Source organism: Styela clava, chromosome 8 (genome assembly GCF_964204865.1).
Source record: "Styela clava chromosome 8, kaStyClav1.hap1.2, whole genome shotgun sequence".
Taxonomy (NCBI): Eukaryota; Metazoa; Chordata; class Ascidiacea; order Stolidobranchia; family Styelidae; genus Styela; species Styela clava.
Window position 1 is genome coordinate 8,433,492 of NC_135257.1, and position 24,990 is coordinate 8,458,481.

The 24,990-nt window shown below is 33.5% G+C and overlaps 1 long non-coding RNA gene across 1 annotated transcript; it reads left to right on the forward strand.

Annotated features, from left to right (window-relative positions):
- The first annotated feature begins 2,571 nt into the window (after positions 1-2,571).
- Positions 2,572-24,602, forward strand: LOC144425772 (uncharacterized). Its single transcript, XR_013477644.1, has 7 exons — positions 2,572-2,679; positions 3,476-3,537; positions 4,482-4,597; positions 6,892-6,931; positions 7,529-7,674; positions 11,874-12,099; positions 24,150-24,602. It is a non-coding gene; the product is annotated as an uncharacterized LOC144425772 (long non-coding RNA).
- The last annotated feature ends 388 nt before the right edge of the window (positions 24,603-24,990 follow it).

Here is a 24,990-nt window from a genome sequence, read left to right on the forward strand (position 1 = left end):
TTTGGTCACGGACTATTTTTTCACCGGCGAAAACCTTTGCGGACTCAAGGTGCGTTTATTGCAGGGGGCAATAAAACCAAGCACAACATATTTTAACAAATTTCAACAATGGCCTTTTCTGTCGCACAACATTCAATCCATGACAACGACGAGAATTTAAAATGTCTTTCTATTTTAATTTATTTGTGTTCATAGTAACTCGCGGTTGCGTCGACTTACGACAAGATGAAAGCATTAGTTTTTTAAAATGCCACGGCAATCTTCGAACATAATAATGTGAGCATATATTGCCCGATTATATTTAGTTTTGATACATATTTTTTTGCGATCTTGCGAATTTGTTATCGCTGTTAGAAAAATCTTACTATCTGCTATAAATTTCCAGAAAGAACTTGTTTTAGTACTTAATAAAAATATATTTAAAGTATATTTGTAAATCAAAAATACATATTCGTCGACTAGTTTTATTATTAATTTAATTGTGGTCATTTTAACTTTGTGTTGACGAAATAAAAGCAATAGTACTCAGAAAATATCATGACAATCCGTGGACACAAAAATGCGTGGTAAAGTGCCCGATTATATTTTGATTCGTATTTTTGTGAATTCTACAAATTTGAGCTGTTCGTACAACACCTACGGCAGTACTGCACGTACCAATGTGGGGGCAGTAAAGCGAAGAATACAAAGGGAAAATTGCCTAAAAAGTGTTTTCAATTGGTCGCGGACCACCATAAAACAAAAAATTATGGGCTCTCCGTTTCATTTTCAGTATTTTGTCTGGCCGCTTTTCAATTTAGGAAATTTGGGTCGCCACCATTACCACCTACCAAAAAAAAAAAAAAATTTATTCCTCGTTGTTCGAACTCGCGAGAAACACCACTAAGGTATCTGTCTACGCTTGTGCACAGCAGACTCTTGTTTTCGTCGGAAATCCGCAAGCGAGTTGTAAAATCTCATCGTTCAATAGAGCGACGCGCGAGTGACCTGTCGCGTCACCTGGCACCAAATTTTTGAATAGTAAATTGCTATTCTAATAGTTGAATATTCGAATATATGCCCATTCCTACTCAGTAACCAATTATTATTGACTTGATTATTGTTATGTGAATAAAGTTGCTATGTTTTATGTAAATTCTAACGTAAATTGTAACTTGGCTGATAGTTAAGTTTCGTCAAAACGTTTGCGGAGCGCAGTGAATTTCTGGCTCGTTGCGGACTCATTCGAACGCTCCGCGGACTCATTTAAGACCGCGGACTCGGGTTGGGAAACACTGGCTTAGCACAATGCGCCACTTAACGCAAACGTAGTCAACTGCAGTGCACTGGCTGACATAGATACTAAACACATTAAATATACGTCTATACCCTTACGCTGGATGACGAAATCTCAGGTTTGTTCTTTATGGCCGTACATACCTGTATCATGATCGCTTTTTACCAAGAAGTCTACTGTAGAGACAGACTCAAAGTGCTTCATACAGAACTAGAGTCTCCGTTAACTATTCGTTTACTCAAAATGACATTAATAAAATTTAAGAAGCAGCAAATACATCCGAGTTATTAAATAGAGTAATTTCAAATCACTCATTAATGTCAATCGGTAAGTAACACATTGTTTTTGTTACGTTCTTATTGTGGGGCTCCGTAAATAACAGTCTATCTCTTCACGAGCTCCATAACACCAAATATGTGAATCAGTCGATGTCGTCGGTATGCACTTGTATTGAGCAGTCAATTACCGTATTTACTTCACATAGAACCGTGATTAATGCTGTTGCTGATGTTATGTCTCTGCCGTTTGGTTTGGGCGGAGAAATTACCTTTACTGTAGGGGTAGGCATCGAAACAACGTCACATTGTGACTCCACCTTTAAGGACATCGCCGGTACGTTATTGTATGAAAACATTCTTGGCTGCGAAAGTCAATGAGCTAAGATTTGTACGTCAATTTAGAGAATGCATTGATATAACGCTAAACACGCCGTTATTCTTTCATTGAGTGGAAGGATGGTTACATTTTTGATGACATCCACGTGCGCGTTTACTCGACAAATATGAAAAGACAAATATAATGGAAATGCTGGATTCTTTGTACTAAGCTCCCGTCACTGATGTAAAAATGTGAGATCTGAGATGAACGGTTCCATTACGTTTGAACCCGTGTACATTTGAACCCATGACAATTGCACCTGCGTACTATTGCACTTATGGATTTTTTTGTTTTACGGTTATCTGAACCCATACTAACCCTAACCCATGGGTTTTAGCACCCGCATATAGATTGAACCCGCGGATATACACATGGGTTCAAATGTACGTGGGTTGAAATGTACGGTCACCGAGATAAACACCCCCGAAAGTACTATGAACTAGGTATTATGCGATCAGAAAATGTATGAAGCAAATCCCAACCGTCATCTTCATTCTGCAACTTTGAGATCACGCGTTAGAAGCGTGATCGACTCATAACGGCAAACTGGAGTAATTAAAGTAATCAGTTAAAAATATTTGATTACTAACAATCAGTTAGCTTTTTTCGTCAAATATTTGTGCGCGGGAAACCACAAGCGACATCGCAGTCACAGATGTTCGTCGTAGGATGAGGTTCGATTTTGTGTAAGATGTATGGATAAGCTGACTGTTGGGTTATGACAGCGAGTTCGAAGCGATATTCAGGTGAGCTAAATGTTTTTTTATACTTATTGCTTTCATTTTTCTATTGTATAAGTGGTAAATTAGAGGTTTTCGGGCCTATACGAATTGGAATTATTAACCTAATACAGAAATCTAGATTATTTGGTGATTCTCTTTTGTATCGAACTCACTAACATCGGGTTTCATCGTTTCCTCACAACTGGTCGAACTTTAAGGCTATATGGCAATACATAGACTTATCATATTAAGAAACTTAAACGTAATATACTAAACTACGTCACTACGTAAGCTGCATTCAACAGGACAAGATTTACATGAATGTATAGCTTAACTTTCAAAACTTTCGCAAATGTAGCGCAAAATCAATGGTTTATTAGAGATTCGCGTAGCCTTTCCACTTTCATATTTTATTGTGTATAGGGTGCTCCCATAGTATTCGTACCAAGATGGCGCACAACCTGAACACAGTATGTGTACCTGGTTAGGGTTCAAGTTGTGCGTCATCTTGAATTTCCAGCACGATCTGCATTCCTAACTTAAACTACCGAGATGGCGCACAACCTGAACACAGTATGTGTACCTGGTTAGGGTTCAGATTGTGCGCCATCTTGGTAGTTTAAGTTAGGAATGCAGATTGTGCTGTAAATTCAAATTTTTAAATCATTCCTACCCCCAAATTGATAATTACTAATATGTCACTTTAAAATGTGGCGGGAGCTTTGTGCAGAAAATCCGATAGATTCAGCCCCGCTGTTCATTGAATATGCTAGCTACAGTTCTGCGACAGTTTATTTATCAATATTTTAACTTTTTTCAGATGCAAAACTATTAAAGGTTGAAGATTCAAAGACACAAAGTAACGAACGAGGAATAATACAAGTAAATATCATTTAAACATTTTGTTTGACTTTTTCGCCTATTTTATTCCTGTACACCACTGTTTTCGTTTAGAATGCTAAACAATTAGATGCGAGCGCACCGCGTCTCGGGTCTTGCGATCAAAGTTGGCATCGTTATGCCACATATTTGATCGTGTGTTTTCCCTCGAGATTTATATTTTCACAAGTTTTAATAATTGTCTTTCGAATCAAAATTCCAAAAAAGTAAGACCCACGTACACGTTTAAAATGATAAATAGTTCGATGCGAGCCAACATTGTTATGCCGCTTATTTTATCCAGTGCATTCTATCGAAATTTAAGATTTAGATTTTGCACAAGTTTTAATAATTGTGTTTTGAAGCAGAAGTCCGAAATAGTACTATAAATATAGTACCTTGTATCAAATTGGTGTACTCTTTGCGACCCCTAAAATTTGTTGCTCGCTTCTCTGCTGGATAGCGATCTCCACTTTGCGATCCCCACCGTGAACAATGTGATAATTCTACAAGTTACTGATCAGAGGTAATTAGCCATATATTCCAGGAAACAGTTATAAAAGTTCATTGGGCATTTTACTGTTATTGTAATATTTGCAACTCGTGCAGTTTGAAAACTACACCTGATATGTTATAAAATATTAAGCTGAATTTATGAAATTGAATGATTACATATACCTGTAACTGTAGAGTCGATGAAAAGCCATTTCTATGGTAATCTATAATATTTGAAATTTAATGGCAATCCTGAATAAATTTTATTCGTCTAAATTTACCCGTTACGTATTTTATTGAAACCAACGTATATTTTTTGCTTTGCAGTGTCTCTGTCAAATAGCATTTGTGTGAATTAACTACTTAATGAGATAGTTGGCTCAACGAAATTTAGTTTGAATCAAATTTAGATTTGGCTTGCACAAAATCATGACATATATATATATTTTCAGCTTAAAACACTGCTTGAAAGTTGACAGGACAATTTATCATTGTACCAAAAGGAATTCGTCAAGTGCCAGATTTTCATCACCGAGTGAGATGGAGGCCTATCAAGTCTGAAAAGCAAGTATGTAACCAAATCATTTGAAATCTTTTCATTTTAGATGTCTATAGTATAAATAAATGATATATTGTATTTTTTTCGGGAAATCTACAGATGAATATTATGTTCAATATATTTAGTATGAGCTCAGTTTTGGTTTGTGTGTCAAATAAATTTTCTAAAAATTACAATCTCAAAATTTCATAATAATATGATACGCACAACTACCGTTTTATTCTGGCTATTGAGTCGGCCCAGTGAATAAGGCTAGGGCCATGTTTTAGAAATAAAAATTAAGCTTTTTTTTGTTTCCGCCCAATAGTCGAGATACAGGAATGCATTAAATTGATCTTATTTTTGTCAATTTGGGCACCAATGCGCGCTCATAATTGTTTATGGTGAATAAGGCTAGGGCCATGTTTTAGAAATAAAAATTAAGCTTTTTTTTGTTCCAGCCCAATAGTCGAGATACAGGAATGCATTAAATTGATCTTATTTTTGTCAATTTGGGCACCAATGCGCGCTCATAATTGTTTATGGTGAATAAGGCTAGGGCCATGTTTTAGAAATAAAAATTAAGCTTTTTTTTGTTCCCGCCCAATAGTCGAGATACAGGAATGCATTAAATTGATCTTATTTTTGTCAGTTTGGGCACCAATGCGCGCTCATAATTGTTTATGGCAAAATCTGTTAAACCAAACCATGCTCATTACGTAGAATCGCGGAATTAAATATTCTGTCCTACGAATTAACTGTAGCAATATCCGGTGAATAATAACATAGTCAGTACAGCGCAGGGGCTAACTGCTGTGTTGTCCATCTGCTGTCGTTTTGTTTAATCGTCCAAACCAAAAGGCCAATTACTATTTGAAATGTCAGTCTATTTAAAGGTTATTAGGCCAGCATAAATAAAAGGTGTTTCACCGCAATAGGGTGTCACGTTGTGATTACGACAACAGTGAAATTTTTTCATAGTGATACTTTTAGTTCAGCAGTGTATATCTGCAGAGATACTGGAAGAGTTTGAACTATGCCTCGTTAAGTGCAATTCGGTTAAAACACAAACCATACTTAATAACCATGCGAATATTAAAACTTATTGTTTAACTTGCTGACATTTTTGAAATCGTAGTCCTGGTCTTTTTCATTAATCTGATGAATACAAATGGTAGTTGACACTAACTAACATACTATATAAAGTAATCAGGCTAATTTTTTAAATGTAACTGTGGCTCATTGTGACCTGTACGCTCGGGTAGTTCACAGTTGATATTCATGCCAATGATGTTCCCAACTAGTTCAAACTGGAATCGTCCCAAATTTCCAATAATGATATTATAAGAGTGAGTCATACTATGTGAATTAAGATAGCCGTTGATCTTACACCTTAAAGAACTCGTGTTTCAACTAAATTTTCCAAAAACGATACTGTATAAATTATATTCAACCAAGTGTAAACTCCTTTTTGGTTCTCATCCCCTTGGTAAAAGTCCTATGTTATCATACCATCCACGTTCATGTCTATTTAAAAATAGAGAAGTAGAAATGTGTGTCCTATTTTCCCCATTGTTAGTGCGGGTCACGTCATGTTATGCCTAATCATGTGTATTGAAAAGAGCTTAATTAATATAAACTCTCCTATACAATTTCTACTGAATGGTCTCTTTCATATACGTCACTCCCCGTCAATATAAGATATAGTAGTTTCGAAACTCTAGAATTCGTACTTTTTTAATTAGATATTAGGAACTTTGGTGTCGCTGCTCGATAACCAGTTTGGTTCCCCGCTACATCCCTTCCCCAGTAAAACGGTGTAAATTTTCTCTGTGTCTTATTTTATGGTTGTGATACTTATTACTGGTTGGAAAAAAAACTTGACTTGACTTGATTAATCGTGTATCTTACCCCCTTTGGTACTAGTTAACCATGACATTCGTGTTCACATGTGTTTCGAACTAAAATCGCATTAAGTTTCCAATAACGATATTATATGAGTGAGTAGAATCAAGTGCACCAATATGCATCAATATAACCCGGAATCGTACACCCTTTGGTGACGGTTAACAATGGGATTTGTGTCGAAAACTAAAATTTCGAAGGTTACTATATACATGAGATCCCACCAATTGTAAATCTACTATAGTCAGCCTATATCCCCATTGCTAGTAGCCTTATGTTCATAAGCGTTTGAATCTGGGAATATATTCCTTATTTCGCTATCGTTTATTCCCTAGTTATGATCTGTCATGTTCTTATATTTATATATATAATGTCTAAAATGTCTTTGGCTGAAGTTATTTATAGATGTATATTTTCAGGTCTCTGGGATGAGAAGGAAAGACTATAGAGAACTTGAAGGTGAAATATAACACACTAATAAATAATTTACTAGTTAAGATTTAGATATTGAGATACAACATAGCACACTGACAGATCATTCCGAATAAGTAATATTTATAATGTTGAAAATCTGCAAATAATATAGAATGAACGTAAATGAATATCAGTACAAGTTGTCGTCCTTGTATCTTTAGAATAAGCATAGCTTATCACAAGAGCGGGGACAATTTTTTTGAGGGGCGTAAAGGTAATTAGAAACAGAAATATTTGTTAAATTTTATCTTTTCCGCCTTATTTTTGATATTTACATTTCTTAATAGCCGTATTATCAACGTGCTTTTGAATGAATATAAATATAATTTATATGATGTGTTGCAATATTATACATTGACAGATCATTCCAAAGTAATGTTAGTAAATAAGGGGGAAATCTGAATAATTTGTCAATGAATTGAAAATTAATATTTTTATTTTATGTATCCAAAGTATAAGCATAGCTTCTCTGTGCTCCTGTCAAATTGCATTTTCCGTAACTTATAAACCTAAAATTTAATAATGACTTAGTTCGAACAACTATATTTATTCAAATCAATATTATACAAAATTTACTTGCAGTTCATTATCTCGCATAAAGTTCAGCTTTCTGAAACTCTGCTTGAAAGCGAAAAAGACAGTTTATTATTATACATCAAAAGACATGCGGAGTTATTTGTCCGATTATGCATCACTGAGAGAGGTGGATGATCGAGTCTAAAGAGCAAGTATGTTTTTAAAATCTTCTGAATCTTTCTAATTTACATTCATCACGAACAAGTTAGAATACAATATTATAAAAATTGGTGAAGAAATAAATGATAAAGAGGTGAATACGCAACCCAATTTCTTGATTGCGGCCTTATAAAATATTAAAATTGAAATATAAAACGGAAGATATCACCATAAGTTTTGTTTTAGCAGTCTCGCAGCAGATTGAAAACGCTTTTTAGACATTGTAAATCACAAAATTTGGTGTTATGTTAGGATTTCTTCAAAATATATACCATAATAGTAACTGAAATCGAAACACAGTAAATTGTTCACGCGATGTACCTTTTGTCTATTTTGAAACTAACTACCTATGGAGCCGCATACGACGTTTTCTCGGTATGTGACGATATATAAAATAATTAATGCAAAATATATCGATTGATTTTTTTTCGCAATAATTTAAATTACAATCGTTCGTATTTTGTCTATATCTTGGGATATTTCAAACGGTGAAACCTTGAAAAGAATCAGAGTGACAGGCCTGCGGCGGGGCGGATTCAGTGTTGTTACACTTGGTTTCATTGTTCTTCATTTCAAGTCCGCTGATTGACGCGGTAGTTTTGAGTTGTGATGATTTTATATTGTCGTAAGACGTAAGTCGTCGCAACTGCAGGTTTCATTGAACACAATTGAGCCAATAAATACCGCATTTTAAATATTGCCGCATCCAGGGGTGCAGCCAAGATTTTCCAATGGGGGTTACGTTGTAGCCCGTCTCTGTTTGTCTGATGGTGTTGGTGAATATTTTACAAGTCGTATTTCAAACGTCGACTATTAATCCGTAGTCAGCGGGTACCCGCATTTGGAAATAAAACATAAAAAATTCGGGAAAATTAATTTCAGAGAGAACTAAAACTCGCAGATGTCAGTAGTGTCATAATGGTCAAAAATTATCTCGCATGTAGCGCCGATCAAATGCATGAAATGTGAAACTATTACTTGGAATTTATTGTTTTGAAGTTGAAGTTTTATTTCCATTCTATGATTATTTATCTGCGCCGTGATCACTGGCGGGCAAAATCTTATTTTTTAATCGAGTTAATCGAATATTTTTAACGGACACCGAATAATCAGTATTGTCATTTTGAACGACATCAATTGGGATGTCGGCCGCCGAAACCATCGCCGTGACAATACTTTTATTTTTCGGATTTTACTAGAACAGTACGGCTTTTTTTATTTCATAATTTTGTCGTAATCGAAGGCCTCAGTGAATTATTTGTCACTGCGATCGTTTTGGCGGCCGACAATCCTATTAATGTTGTTAGACTATATTAAAGCACTTTTTTATTCTCTTGTAAATATTAATTACCACGGCGGATATCGTAGTTTTTATATTTCGGACATGATTGTGAGTTCACAATCACGTACAACAAGTGCATTCACAACACAAATTAATTTTATTATGATTTCTATCTTCTGTGTAGAATTTCTATCACAGTTTGTAAATTACGGTCCCAATTTAAGGCGAACAATACCATCATTATTGACCCCGGGGTGCGATATTTTTGAAGCGGATAGTTGGACATTTCTATGCGTTTAATTTTAGATCGTGTCGGTGTTACTTTTGTGTTAAATAATAAGTACAGAACTTCGCAAATTGGTAATCACTACAATCAGGGATGGCCAATACCGAATAGTTCACTATTTCGAATACATTCGAAATTATTTTTTTCGAATATGAAATTTCGAATACTTCGAAAATAAAATCCACTAATTGAAGCTTATCTAAATGTATGTAGGAATTTCCATACAATAAGCAATGGAATAACTGCTATCTACAAGTTACAACCTAGCTATATTACCAGGCATTTCATATTTGCAAATTATTGCAGTATATATTTTATATACCATCAGTCATGTTAACAGAATTAAATTAATACGACAATAGTGGTATCGATGATGGATTTGAATACTTGCGCAACACAAAATCATCCTAGTAAAACGCCCATACTTTTAAATACCAACCATTATCCAAATTATTTGTCGAAAAGCGGGATAAAGTATGAGGTATTTTTCCGACTTGTGACAATTTTTTTGTGAGTACAAAAATACGAATCAAAAATTAATTATATTCGGGAACTTTACCACACATTTTAAGTCCGCAGATCGCCGTTGTATGTTTGAGTAATAATACTTTTATTATTTCATCAATATGAAAATAGGAATCAAAAACTATTTATAATCGGGTAGTTTACCACACATTGTAAGTCCACAGATCGCCGTTGTATTTTGTAAATACGAAAATAGGAATCAAAAGTTAATATTAATCGCGAGTTTGCCACACAATTTATGTCCACAGATTGCCGTGATATTGGGCCGAATATAATTAGTTTTGATTCTTATTTTCGTACTCACGAAAAATTGTCACAAGTCGGAAAAAGAATTTATATTTTATCCCGCTCTTGGGAACTAATTTGAATAATGGTTGCCAGTGCTTTGTATTTAAAAGTATGGACTTTTTACGAGGATGATTTTGTTCTGCGCAAAATATTCGAATCCATGACCGATACCACTACTTGAAATGCCTTACCGCGTTAATTTAATTCTATTATCATAACTCAAATGTTTGTAAATCGGGCAGTTTACCACACATTTGAAGGCCACAGATCGCCGTTGCATTTTAGAATTATTAGTTTTATTATTTTGTAAACACGAATCCGAAATTAATTATAATTGGGCAGTTTACCACATATTTCATGTCCACAAATACCCGTTGTATTTGGCATTAATACTTTCATTATTTTATCAATATAAAAATAGGAATCAATATTTAATAATATCGGTCAGTTTACTACACATTTTATGTCCACAGATTGTCGATACAACCATAAGTTACGTTGAACAGAATTAAATTAATACCGCATGACATTTTAAATGCTGGTACCAGTCATGGATTGGATTATTTTGTGCAACAAAAAATCATCCTGATAAAGGATCGATACTTTTAACTATCGTTATCATATTTATTTGCCAGAAATTATTTTCTAATAAATCGACTTGTTTTTCCAACTTGTGACAATTTATTGGATATCGTAACAATGACGGCTATAAATACTGTATTTCTCGGCTAATAAGTCCACATGGCAAATAGGACGATGTCTATTTTTAGCACTCAAAAAAGGGATTTTTACATATAGGCCTCCAATAAGACGGGTAGAAAAATTCGCTAATAATGTTATATGTTTAGAACCAGATCATGTTAGTTTGGTAGAATCATACTCACAGAATTAACTATTTTTAATAATTGAGCGGTAAATTTAAGTTGTAAAGCGGCAATCATTTTGGACAATTTATTACCCGAATGTTGAAATAATTTTCGAATGTGATAGTACTACACTGTACGTCCACGGGTTATTTCACAGCTGTGTTTCCTGTCCCTGTCGTGTTTTGCTGAATCGGCAAAACGAAAGGATCACAAATCACTTTATCTTGGTGGCCGTGTTTCTCTTTAAAGTAACGATAACCAGCCTGCGATTAAATAGCATGATTGGCAGACCCTAAGACCCAAATATAAGGTTACACAAATCATGCTTGAGAAGACTCATGCGAATAATAAGCTGGCCACATAGAAATAAAATAAACATACTTTCTCAATTTTTCGACATAATGGAAATGAATTTGTAAATTAACAGCCTCGTACACGAATGTCGGCAATGTCCACCCACGCAAACGTGCAAATGTGTCACAACACTATGCGACGTACGGTCGCACAGAATATAAACAATCAATGTGCCGATTCTATTTCATCGTCATTACGTGAGACAGCGTAAAAAGTCCTTTAAAGATTCCCGTAAATCGAAACACCACGTTTACGGCAAAAAGTGGCTACTATTCGGAATTATTCGAAAATCAGCCGAAAAGGTATTCGAATACTTTGATATTCGAATACATTCGAATATTCGATTCGTTTTGGACAACCCTGACTACAATGCTCACTGTTGACTGTTCACGTAACTCAACTTTGTTAAAACACTTTTTTAATTGATACTAACCCATGAATAAATCGGCAATAATGGCATTTCCACGTGGTTAAAATAATATTGTTTATGTATTTTTAATATAAGCTTACCTTTGCTTTACCTCTGTTAATAAGCTTTTTTGTGATTTGTAACTACAAAACTTGATAATGAAACTATATATTTATTTTCAGTTTTCTAAGTCACTGCTTGAAAGAGTCATTGCATCAAACGGACATTGTTATTAGTCTGGTGCCTCACGGAGTGAGATGGAAGCCTATATAGTGTAAAGAGTAAAGAGCAAGTATGAAATCTTATGTCACTGCTTGAAAGAGTCATTGCATCAAACGGACATTGTTATTAGTCTGGTGCCTCACGGAGTGAGATGGAAGCCTATATAGTGTAAAGAGTAAAAAGCAAGTATGAAATCTTATAAATCTTTCAATTCATATTTTGTCAGGTATAAACTGATATATCATGTTAAATCCCGCTAGTCAGGAAGAACTGCAAATATTTGAATTATCCTCACAAGATGTACATAATATTCCGCCCAATTTTATTTATATAATTTCGTAAAGTCATATAATGCAATGGTTTCCACCCGCTAGTTCACAGAAGGTGTGCGGTTTTTAGCTGGTATGCAATAAATGTTCCTGCTTTGTTAGTTTCGTATGCACAATTCCCGAAAAGGCGCGGGTTATGTTTCTTTTCGGGCGTTCTCCCATCGTTTGACAAGTATCGAAGTATGCGGCAGTCCGCCAGCAATCGGGTTATAATACTGGTAATGGGGCAATTGCGGCTACATTAATACAATTAGTCGGGCCTCATTTTATAGTATTCGTACTTTATGGGTTTATTTCGTTGCCATAGCGTTTTGTTAGTTTTTCAATAGTCTAGAAGAGTAGTTTTTAATCAGGGTTCAATCGACTTTTTGTTTTTTGTTGGATTAACAGGGGTTCGACGAGCTTCCTTTAAATTAAAACAGTTTTCTATTATGGGAATTTCTATCCCAGCGTCTACTAATTATGCAAATTTAACTACAATTCATCTCAGATATTTAAACTTACACTTTCAACAACTTATAAATTAGCGTTGCAGTTTGTATAGCGTTGCACAGTTGAAAGTTTTAGTGAACCCGTGATCTCCACGGATGTCGCGCGTGTGCTTATGACTTTGAAACATCTTCGATTGCTATGGCAAACCAAGAATTTTCAACCTGAATCCTTTCATTTTCTATAACCTTGCACGAAATTATGCTTCCCCTTTATAAAGTCCTAATTGGGCGCCTAATTTCAACCATCTGGTACAATGGGGTTTGGCGGGAGCTTTCAGGATAGTGCAGGAGTTCGACAGGCTTGGAATGGTTAGGGTTTAGAATTTGGAAAATCTACGGTGTATTATTTTATTCGATGTTGCCATATCGCTAGAGCAGACAGGTACGAATAGATTTGTTTAAATATATATCCAATTCATATCTAATTTATCAAATTACATTTTCGGTCATTAATAAACCCAAAACTTGACATAGTTCATATAGTTCACACAATGTCATAGTTCGAAAAATTATTGGTACATTCAAATTTTAACCCCCAAGCCGAAATTAGATCGAAATAATTAAATATTTTTCTGAAATCAATCAATTTTTGTAAAATTTATCATCTTCGAATACCACATTGTGCCACCGCAAGTTTTTGTTGAATTAAGTTTTTGGACACGTCAGTGTACATAACGATCGTTTCAATAATAAAAAATAGCGACACCTTGTGACGTGTCCAAATATTTGAGCACAGCTCTCTTGTTTATATTAGTCCTCGATTTAATGGAATATTCAAATATTTCCCCACTAGATCGGAAAAGTTTCTTTGGAAAAAGAGAGATTTGATTTGATATTAATGCTTTCATTGAATTGAATTTAAATCCGTCGTTAACAAATTAGTGGTTGTCCGGCTTGGGTTAGGTTTCGGGTTAGGAGAAATTGAAAAATTTGAAATCTGCATTCAGGGGTGTTTTTTAAAATAAATGCTTTCGTTGAATTGAATTTAAATCTGTTGTTAACTTAAATGCCCAACCCAGATTTGTATTTGGTAAATTTTTATTTAAATACAAAAAATTCTGATAAATAATAATTTATTTCTGAGTCATTGTCGCGTGAATGTCTTAATCGTACAAAAATACATTTGTGAATGCTAAATGATGTGAATTGTATTTTACTTTGAGTTAAACAGTAAAGATGCAAAGTAAGAATGTTAAGCTAAATAGTGGGGTAATGAAAGAAAATGTATTAACAAAAAAGCGCTGGATGTTTCCACGAATTTAAGAAATAAATGAAATGGTCACTTCTAATTCTCCGATGAAGCGTAATAAATTGGTAGATTCAAAAACACACAACATGAGGACTTTTTATCAAATTTTCAGAATTTTCTGATTTTGTCGCAACGACACTGATCAGTTTGTTCTTCATTAGGGATTGTGAATACTTTAGAATAGTTCTGTTTTATTAGCTGAATTGTTATTTATCCGACGCTGACACTGAATATTCATAGTTTCTAATATGTGTGTTGAAATGGTTTATTTTTGAACGAAAAATTAAAATGTTTTAAGCAAGCTGACAAGCTAGAAAAATCTTGGTTACACTGCACGCATGCCAGGTCATATTTATTAATTCCTCGCTCAATCGTATGTTTTTCTTTTTTAGCTGATCCTCTGCTAATAAGTGCTAATACAATACAATGCAGCAATAATCGCGAAAGTCGTTCAGGTTCATTCTTGAGCCGTTTTTCCAGAGTTTCTAACATTTCAAATTTTTCATTTTGTCAAGGCTAGATTTTTATTTCACATTTTGTTTTGTCTCTGTACAAAATATTTCATATAGTTTATAATTGTTATCAAATTGCTGTGTTTGATTATTGCTCGATCTGTTTATCCTCGGTTTGTGCGCTCGATATTCCAACGGTTGTTGTTCTGACTCCTTTTCAGAAGGTGCAGTCTGGTTGTCGGGTATTCAATGTAGTAAAAAAAAGGATTTCCTGTGATTGGTTGCTAAGTCTGTTCTAGGCTGCACTGTTGTATATTTTACGCTTACACTGGATATTCATATTTTCCAGCGCATAGAAAACAGTCCCAAACAGGCTGGAAAGGCAGAAAATATCCAATTTACATTGCACACATGCCGAGTCATATTATTTAGGCCTTCGCTTAATCGTTTGTTCTTCTATTGTAGGACATTTATAAACTCGTTTTTCCCTCTCAACTTGCTTCTAATTTTGAAGATGGAGAGTGTTAGAATACTTTAGGATAAAACACGTCCAATCAACTGTTAACTGAAGGCGCTTTTTGGATGTAATTGTGACAAAATTATACAAGTTTGAGCTTTTAAAAAAAATAAAAATGCGAATTCTACTGATGGCTTTCATGTAGGTACATATTAAAACTCTTATTTTTAGTGCGATTGCTTTAATTAAAATCATATTTTAAAATATGTTAACGTGACTATAAATATTATAGAAAACGAATCTCTCAAATCAAATAAACCCTCTTTGGGTTTAGTACAAAATATAGAACGCCGTTAACATTATAAAGAGGAAAATATGGGATACCTGTAAAGAAGAAAAATGTCCGAACATTTTCTGCAGTTATTTGCGTTTCATACTTTTTCATTTCTTTTTGTTGTCAAGACTTTATGATTTTTTTTTACAGTTTTTTGCTCTTGGTTTAAAAAAGACCACAATATTATAGTGTGAATTTTTACACGCATTTTCTACTTGAGTCTCTCGCTTATCGTTTGTTCTCCTTTTCCCCCCTAATAATAGGTCATCTATAAACTTGTTTTGGTATCACGATGCCATGAAAATATAATGTCATTTGAACTTACGGGTTATGTTCTGATATTTGCGTTTTTTTACTTTAACTTGGTTCTAATTTTATTGCTCGATTCAAATTAGAAGGATAATAAGTCGCATCACGTCCAAATATTAACTGAGGACAGCTAAACTAACCCAATATAATATGTTCATTTTGCAATATTATTTTTTGCCTTGAATAGTAATTTTTTAACAAATGTTCATATAACTATCGTGTATTATTTACTTGTTTTATTTTATTATTAATTGCGGTAAATTGACTTTTCATTTATTTCAATTTCGGTTTGGAATGATTAAAATGAGTGTATTACCCTCTGCTTAAAACAAACATCAGTGTCGTTATACAGTCAGTGCTTGTCAAAACTAATTTAAAAAGCTTTCGGTAAAAGGTATCGGGTATCGGTAATATCGGCAATATTTTTGGTATCGGCATTCGTATCGATATCGGCTAAATGTAGACTGATATTTTCAAGATATTCTATTCCAGAAGGTTTTAAAAAGTAGGTTGAAATACTGACATGAAAATTATTTTTTGCTTGGAGTGATCGTGTTCGCGGTATTAGCCTCGTTAGGTAGGAACAATGTTGTTTCCCAACCGCGCGAATAGAAACGGGAATATGATTATGACATGATTTTAGCCTTGACATAGTTCATATAGTTCATATAACTTGACATAGTTCATATAGTTCACACAATGTCATAGTTCGAAAAATTATTGGTACATTCAAATTTTAACCCCCAAGCCGAAATTAGATCGAAATAATTAAATATTTTTCTGAAATCAATCAATTTTTGTAAAATTTATCATCTTCGAATACCACATTGTGCCACCGCAAGTTTTTGTTGAATTAAGTTTTTGGACACGTCAGTGTACATAACGATCGTTTCAATAATAAAAAATAGCGACACCTTGTGACGTGTCCAAATATTTGAGCACAGCTCTCTTGTTTATATTAGTCCTCGATTTAATGGAATATTCAAATATTTCCCCGCTAGATCGGAAAAGTTTCTTTGGAAAAAGAGAGATTTGATTTGATATTAATGCTTTCATTGAATTGAATTTAAATCCGTCGTTAACAATTAGTGGTTGTCCGGCTTGGGTTAGGTTTCGGGTTAGGAGAAATTGAAAAATTTGAAATCTGCATTCAGGGGTGTTTTTTAAAATAAATGCTTTCGTTGAATTGAATTTAAATATGTTGTTAACTTAAATGCCCAACCCAGATTTGTATTTGGTAAATTTTTATTTAAATACAAAAAATTCTGATAAATAATAATTTATTTCTGAGTCATTGTCGCGTGAATGTCTTAATCGTACAAAAATACATTTGTGAATGCTAAATGATGTGAATTGTATTTTACTTTGAGTTAAACAGTAAAGATGCAAAGTAAGAATGTTAAGCTAAATAGTGGGGTAATGAAAGAAAATGTATTAACAAAAAAGCGCTGGATGTTTCCACGAATTTAAGAAATAAATGAAATGGTCACTTCTAATTCTCCGATGAAGCGTAATAAATTGGTAGATTCGAAAACACACAACATGAGGACTTTTTATCAAATTTTCAGAATTTTCTGATTTTGTCGCAACGACACTGATCAGTTTGTTCTTCATTAGGGATTGTGAATACTTTAGAATAGTTCTGTTTTATTAGCTGAATTGTTATTTATCCGACGCTGACACTGAATATTCATAGTTTCTAATATGTGTGTTGAAATGGTTTATTTTTGAACGAAAAATTAAAATGTTTTAAGCAAGCTGACAAGCTAGAAAAATCTTGGTTACACTGCACGCATGCCAGGTTATATTTATTAATTCCTCGCTCAATCGTATGTTTTTCTTTTTTAGCTGATCCTCTGCTAATAAGTGCTAATACAATACAATGCAGCAATAATCGCGAAAGTCGTTTAGGTTCATTCTTGAGCCGTTTTTCCAGAGTTTCTAACATTTCAAATTTTTCATTTTGTCAAGGCTAGTTTTTTATTTCACATTTTGTTTTGTCTCTGTACAAAATATTTCATATAGTTTATAATTGTTATCAAATTGCTGTGTTTGATTATTGCTCGATCTGTTTATCCTCGGTTTGTGCGCTCGATATTCCAACGGTTGTTGTTCTGCAGTCTGGTTGTCGGGTATTCAATGTAGAAAAAAAAAGGATTTCCTGTGATTGGTTGCTAAGTCTGTTCTAGGCTGCACTGTTGTATATTTTACGCTTACACTGGATATTCATATTTTCCAGCGCATAGAAAACAGTCCCAAACAGGCTGGAAAGGCAGAAAATATCCAATTTACATTGCACACATGCCGAGTCATATTATTTAGGCCTTCGCTTAATCGTTTGTTCTTCTATTGTAGGACATTTATAAACTCGTTTTTCCCTCTCAACTTGCTTCTAATTTTGAAGATGGAGAGTGTTAGAATACTTTAGGATAAAACACGTCCAATCAACTGTTAACTGAAGGCGCTTTTTGGATGTAATTGTGACAAAATTATACAAGTTTGAGCTTTTAAAAAAAATAAAAATGCGAATTCTACTGATGGCTTTCATGTAGGTACATATTAAAACTCTTATTTTTAGTGCGATTGCTTTAATTAAAATCATATTTTAAAATATGTTAACGTGACTATAAATATTATAGAAAACGAATCTCTCAAATCAAATAAACCCTCTTTGGGTTTAGTACAAAATATAGAACGCCGTTAACATTATAAAGAGGAAAATATGGGATACCTGTAAAGAAGAAAAATGTCCGAACATTTTCTGCAGTACTTTGCGTTTCATACTTTTTCATTTCTTTTTGTTGTCAAGACTTTATGATTTTTTTTTACAGTTTTTTGCTCTTGGTTTAAAAAAGACCACAATATTATAGTGTGAATTTTTACACGCATTTTCTACTTGAGTCTCTCGCTTATCGTTTGTTCTCCTTTTCCCCCCTAATAATAAGTCATCTATAAACTTGTTTTGGTATCACGATGCCATGAAAATATAATGTCATTTGAACTTACGGGTTATGTTCTGATATTTGCGTTTTTTTACTGTAACTTGGTTCTAATTTTATTGCTCGATTCAAATTAGAAGGATAATAAGTCGCATCACGTCCAAATATTAACTGAGGACAGCTAAACTAACCCAATATGATATGTTCATTTTGCAATATTATTTTTTGCCTTGAATAGTAATTTTTTAACAAATGTTCATATAACTATCGTGTATTATTTACTTGTTTTATTTTATCATTAATTGCGGTAAATTGACTTTTCATTTATTTCAATTTCGGTTTGGAATGATTAAAATGAGTGTTTTACCCTCTGCTTAAAACAAACATCAGTGTCGTTATACAGTCAGTGCTTGTCAAAACTAATTTAAAAAGCTTTCGGTTAAAGGTATCGGGTATCGGTAATATCGGCAATATTTTTGGTATCGGCATTCGTATCGATATCGGCTAAATGTAGACTGATATTTTCAAGATATTCTATTCCAGAAGGTTTTAAAAAGTAGGTTGAAATACTGACATGAAAATTATTTTTTGCTTGGAGTGATCGTGTTCGCGGTATTAGCCTCGTTAGGTAGGAACAATGTTGTTTCCCAACCGCGCGAATAGAAACGGGAATATGATTATGACATGATTTTAGCCATTTATCACCTCAACCTATCGAATGGGAATTTTTGATGTGAAAAATACAAAATACGACGTTATAATGGGTTAAATTCTGTGCACGCAACTCAGTATGTATCAGTTAGATAGAATGAGTGAACATTTATTTATTTTACCACCCACAGTAGCCAAACCCGAATAGCCAAAGACATAGTTCGAACAACTATATCTCTTCTCTGTATTTCTGTCTTGTGAATTAAATAACTTGATAATGTCTTAGGTCAACGAAATTTAGTTCCACCTAAAGTAAGATGGACTCGGTATGCACATAATATGGCATTAAATTGATATTTTTATGTATTTTTATTATAAGATTACCTTTGCTTTACCTCTGTCAAACAGCATTTTTTGGGATTTATGACTCCAAAATTTGATAATGAAACCATATATTTATTTTCCGTTTTCTAAAACACTGCTTGAAAAAGTCATTGCATCAAACGGAATCGACAGTGTTAATAGTATGGTGCATCACAGAGTTAGATGGAAGCCTATTTAGTCTAGAGAGTAAAGAGCAAGTATGTAATCTTATAAATCTTTCAATTCATATTTTGTCCGGTATAAACTAATATATGATGTTAAATCCCGCTAGTCATGAAGAGCTGCAAATATGTGAATTATTCTCACAAGATGTCCAAAATATTTCGCCCATTTTTTTTTTATAATTTCTTAGAGTCATGTAATGCAATGGTTTCCACCCTCTAGTTCACGGGCGAGTGTGCAGTTTTTAGCTGGTATGCAATAAATTTTGCTAATTGGTAATTTCGTATACACAATTTCCGGAAAGACGCGGGTTATGTTCCCTTTTGGGCGTTCTTCCATCGTTTGACAAGTATCGACGTATGCGCCAGTCGCCAACAATGGGGTTATAATACAGGCAATGAGGGCATTTGCAGCTGCATTAATACAATTGGTCGGGCCTCATTTCATAGTATTTATTGTATTCGTACTTCATGGGTTTATTTCGTTGCCATAGCGTTTTGTCAGTTTTTCAATAGTTTAGAACAGTAGTTTTTAATTAACCAGGGTTAAATCGAATTTTTGGTGTTTGTTGGTGTTGTTCCAGGGATTCGACGAGGTTCCTTTAAATTAAAACAGTTTTATATTATGGGACTTTTCTATCACATTGTCTATTAATTATGCAAATTTAACTACAGTTCATCTCAGATATTCAAAGTTACACTTTCAACAACTAATAAATTAGCGTTGCTGTTTGTATAGCGTTGCACCGTTGTAAGTTTTAGTGAACCCGTCATCTCCACGGATGTCGAGCGCCCTTAGATGCTTTCTGATTATGACTTTGAAACATCTTGGGTTGTTATGGCAAGCCAAGGATTTTCAACCTGAATCTTTTAATTTTCTATAACCTTGCAAGAAATTATGCTTGCCCTTTATAAAGTCGGGAACTGGGCTCCCAATTACAATTACGGGAGCTTTCAGGATAGCGCAGGAGTTTGACAGCCTTGGAATGGTTAGGGTTTAGAATTTGGAAAATCTACGGAGTGTTATTTTATTTGATGTTGCCTTTTTGCTAGAGCAGACAGGTACAAATAGATTTGTTGAAATATGTATCCAATTCATATCTAATTTATCAAATTACATTTTCTGTCATTCATAAACTCAAAACTTGACATAGTTCATATAGTTCACATAATGTCATAGTTCGAAAAATTATTGGTACATTCAAATTTTAACCCCCAAGCCGAAATTAGATCAAAATAATTAAATATTTTTCTGAAATCAATCAATTTTTGTAAAATTTATCATTTTCGAATACCACATTGTCCCACCACAACTTTTTGTTGAATTAAGTTATTTATTCAATCCTCGATTTGATGGAATATTCAGATTTTTCCCCGCTGGGTCGGAAAAGTTCGAAATAATTCAATATTTTTTAAAAAACGTATAGTTCAAAATACCAATTATTTAGGTATATTACCACAGTTGTAAATGTTTCTTTGAAAAATGAGAGATTTGATTTGAAAAAAATGCCTCCATTGAATTGAACTTAAAACTTAAAGCTTTAAAATAACAAATTAGTAGTTGTCCAGCTTGGGTTAGGATTCGGGTTAGGAATAATTAAAAAAATTGAAATCTGCATTTGGTGGTGTTTTTTGAAATTAATGCTTTCGTTGAATTGAATTGAATTCTGTTGTTAACTTGAATGCCCGACCCAGATTTGTCTTTGGTAAATTTTTATTTAAATACAAAAAATTCTAATAAATAATAATAATTTATTTCTAAGTCATTGTCGCGTTAATGTCTTAGCCGTACAAAAATACATTTGTGAATGCTAAATGATGTTTATTGTAAGAGTAAAACAATAAAGATGCAAAGTAAGAATGTTAAGCTAAATAATAGGGAAATGAAAGAAAACGTATCAACAAAAAAGCGTTGGACGTTTCCACAAATTTAAGAAAGAAATGAAATGGTCACTTCTAATTCTCTGATGAAGCGTAATTAATTGGTAGATTTGAAAGCACGCAACATGAGGACTTTTAGGAGGTAAATTTTCAGAATTTTCTGATTTTGTCGCAACGACCTTGATCAGTTTGTTTTTCATTAGTGATTGCGAGTAGAGCAATGCTGTATTATATTATGATATTTTGCGAAAATCCTAATCTATGTAATGAAGAGAGGTAAATAAACTGCAAAATTCTTGTTTCTAACACCCTTTTTTACACAAAATTCCTCACACTATATCTCCACCATAACAAAAACGCTTGATCAGATGTTTGAAAGCTGCACAGCAACAGATTCATAAAAAAACGCAAGTTACTTTTCGGATTTTGTCTCCCTTATATTTTTCATTAGACACGACTTAGTTTTGGTGGTAAAAAATGTAAATAAAAGAGCAGGGTTGTACAAATTATAATACAGGAAGACCAGAAAGAAATAACTGCGTGAAAAGTAATTACTTAGTATCTCACGAGCCAACATTGAGTTTTTCGTGGAATTTAATCGTATTTTCAACCCTAAATATAAACTTTTTAATATGCTTGTAGGAAGTAAAAAGATATTTTCTGTTGTTTGCTGTCTAGTTCAGTTTTATTAGCTGAATTGTTATTTATCCGACGCTGACACTAAATATTCATAGTTTCTAATATGTGTATTGAAATGGTTTATTTTTGAACGAAAAGTTAACAAGTTAAGTTGTTTTAAGCAAGCTGACAAGCTATAAAAAATCTTAGTTACACTGCACGCATGCCAGGTCATATTTACTAATCCCTCCTCGCTTAATCTTTTTAGCTCATCCTCTGCTAATAGGTGGTCATTTTGTACACGAAACTGGAAGTAATGAAATACAATAATATGCAGCAATAATCGCGAAAGTCGTTCGGGTTCATTCGCGTGCCGTTTTTCCGGAGTTCCTAACATTTCAAATTTTTCATTTTGTCAAGGCTAGTTTTTTCTTTTACATTTTGTTTTGTCTCTGTACAAAATATTACATATAGTTTTTGATTGTGATTAAATTGATGTGTTTGATTATTGCTCGATCTGTTTATAATCGGTTTGTGCGCTTGATATTCCAACGGTTGTTGTTCCGACTCCTTTTCAGAAGGTGCACTCTGGCTGTCGGGTATCCAATGTAGTAAAAAAAAATGATTTCTTGTGATTGGTTGCTAAATCTGTAGTAGGCTGCACTGTGGTATACTTGACGCTTACATAGAATATTCATATTTTCCAGCGCATAGAAAACAGTCCCAAACAGGCTGGCAAGGCAGAAAATATCCCATTTACATTGCACACATGCCGAGCCATATTATTTGAGCCTTTGCTTAATCGTTTGTTCTTCTATTTTAGCTGATCCTCTGCTAATAAGTGGGCATTTATAAACTCATTTTACTACTTTAACTTGCTTCTAATTTTAATGTTGGAGAGTGTTAGAATATTTTAGACTAAAACACGTCCAGCTAACTGTTAACTGAAGGCGCGTGTTGGATGTAACTGTGACAAAATCATATCAGTCTGAGCTTTAAAAAAAATAAAAATGCGGATTCTACTGGCTGAAACTCCTATTTGTAGTGCGATTGTTTTAAAATCAAATTCAAAAATATGTTAACGTGACTATAAATATTAAAGAAAACAAATCTCCCAAATCAAATAAACCCTCTTTTAGTTTAATTGTTTTCTTCCGTATTTATATTTGACCCGGGGTTATTTCAAAAGTTATCGGGCGTTGTACTTTCAGTGAATGACCGCTCATAGACTTCTCTCTTTAAGGCAATTCATCTTCTGTTCGTGGGGAGAAAAGAGGCATGTTGACTTCAACAAAATCTTGTATCGGTTTTGTCTCCTCATATTCTTGTTTGTTTATAGTTATTTCGGATCATTGCAGGTCGGCTATTTAAAAGTTAATTCGCATTGGAAGTTTGTCGTTCAAGTAGTATTAATTTAATTGCTGTAATAATCGGATTGTTTGCTTGTTTTATATTTTGGTTAAATGATAGGGTTTATTCAAATTGCATAAATTAATGTTGCTATTTTTTGCATCTTTTGGAATTAGGTATGTTGTAGACATACTTAGGTTGGTCGTAAACTTTAGCAACCCAATACATTATGACCGAGTATGACAGATGTCCCAATATATTGGCTTATATGAAAAGTAGGGTTAATTGTTTTGGCTTCTACATTATGCGTTTCGACCTCTACAATAATCATTTTTATCAGCACACTATTTGACGTTTTTCATCACATATTATTCGTTTTTCGTACTTTGGTTCATGTAGACTGGATATTTCATTGCCAGTAACAGACTTCAATCATATTCAAAGATGTGTAGTTGTTAATATCGAGAAAACTGGCAGGTTATAAGTCTTGAGGGAGTTGATGTCGCACAGCATCACCGCCCAACACGTTATAGGCGTTTTGTAGAGCCTCATCATACGTAATAAGTTGCTTATAATTTATTTCCTCTACTATAAAAGTGCATAAGAAATAAATGTATATATATTTTTACAGGATTCTTCAATTATGGAACTTGACGAATCTTTCTGTTTTTCAAAAGAAAATACAACTCAATTATTTGAATAAGAAGAAGAGTTTTATTAAACATAACTGAGATGTGTCAGCCAACAAATGCATCGAGTCCACACACAAGACTTTGATATAGAAAAATAGAATGATGTTTGAGACTGTATTTCATTGCCATACGTACTTTAAGCTCGTATGTATGTGCACTGATTACTAATATGTGATCGCAAACAAATGCATTGGGCAGCACATACACATGTCTTTTAAATCAAATAAGACTGTTGTTTAAAACTATACCAAAATGTCATACACACTGTAAAAGAATTATATGCGGAAGTTTAACATGGGTCGACCCGTGAGGAACTAACTATTTATGTAATTTGAATAATTGCAAACGGATTTTTGATTGTATATTTATTAATGAATTGAATCATAACTCAGAAAAATAAATACAATTGTTATTTGTATTCTAACACTCCTGTGTTTGATGTCCTGTTATGAAAAGTTTAAAATGATTCTTTCGTTTTACGTTATTTTTATATTTTTATTGCTGTTATTGTATATTACTGATTCATTAATGATATTGTCGTTTATTACTGATATTGTATATTTTTTAATAAGCTTTTTTTGTAATATGCTGTTTCTATATTTAGCAATCTTATTTGTCATATTCATTATTTTATATTGTATTTTTGGAGATATTTTCAACAGGTAAACAAGATATCGTGACAACGACAAAGGAAGAAAAGTATTACCAGGGATTGCCATCTATAGTGTAAATTTTGATTTTAGTCGGTGTAATATTTTTCTGAAGATATTAATACTGATA